Source organism: Curcuma longa, unplaced genomic scaffold, assembly GCF_044706935.1.
Source record: "Curcuma longa cultivar G26 ecotype Majalengka, Jawa Barat unplaced genomic scaffold, ITB_CL_G26_1.1 contig_28484, whole genome shotgun sequence".
NCBI classification, from domain to species: Eukaryota; Viridiplantae; Streptophyta; class Magnoliopsida; order Zingiberales; family Zingiberaceae; genus Curcuma; species Curcuma longa.
Window position 1 is genome coordinate 2,894 of NW_027433727.1, and position 744 is coordinate 3,637.

The 744-nt window shown below is 35.3% G+C and overlaps 1 non-coding gene across 1 annotated transcript; it reads left to right on the forward strand.

Moving 5' to 3' along the window:
• The first annotated feature begins 207 nt into the window (after positions 1-207).
• TRNAA-UGC (transfer RNA alanine (anticodon UGC)) lies at positions 208-280 on the forward strand. Its single transcript has one exon. It is a non-coding gene; the product is annotated as a tRNA-Ala (tRNA).
• Positions 281-744: the final 464 nt, after the last annotated feature.

The following is a 744-nucleotide window of genomic DNA, read 5'->3' on the forward strand; positions in this document are numbered from 1 at the left end:
CCATAGCTCAGGGGTTCCAGTTTATGCTATTATCGAGTGTTCTATTTGCGTATTTATTTATTAGACTATTCAGAAAAGGTGTCAGTAGCATGCAACTTTGTATCTACTGCATTGTTCAGTGTCTCTTTGGTCTCTTATCTTGATTGGAGTACCTAAAACAGAGAAGATAATACCAAAAGACAGATCTCAGTAATTTAATTTATCATTGGGGGTCTAGCTCATATGGTAGAGCGCTCGCTTTGCATGCGAGAGGCATGGGGTTCGATTCCCTAGACCTCCATCTATTTATAATTTTTACTATTCCTTGTTATATATCAACTAATAAACAATTATAGATTCTTTTTTTACCAACTGAGCTTAACACGGAAAGTTTTAGTCGAAAAACATGAGAAGTTCAACTTTTTGATAACTTGTGGATCGGGGAAATTGAGTTTAGGCGAAACGGATTCGAAACATTTTTGTGAAGATCTTTCTTGCTTCAAAATCTATACTAGGATAAGGATTGAAAAACCAAGTGACTAGAATTCTCCTGACCTAAAAGAGAACTTGCTTGTTCGGTTCATATGAATTTAAGTGTTCTATTTGCATATCTGTTTATTGGACCATTGGGGAAGATGTCAGTAGCATGTAGGTTTATATCCACTGCATTGTTTAGTGTCCCTTGCACTAGTCTCTTATCTTGGTTGGAGTTCTTTTAAGACGGAGAAGATAATATCAAAAGATGTATATCGATGAAATTTAATT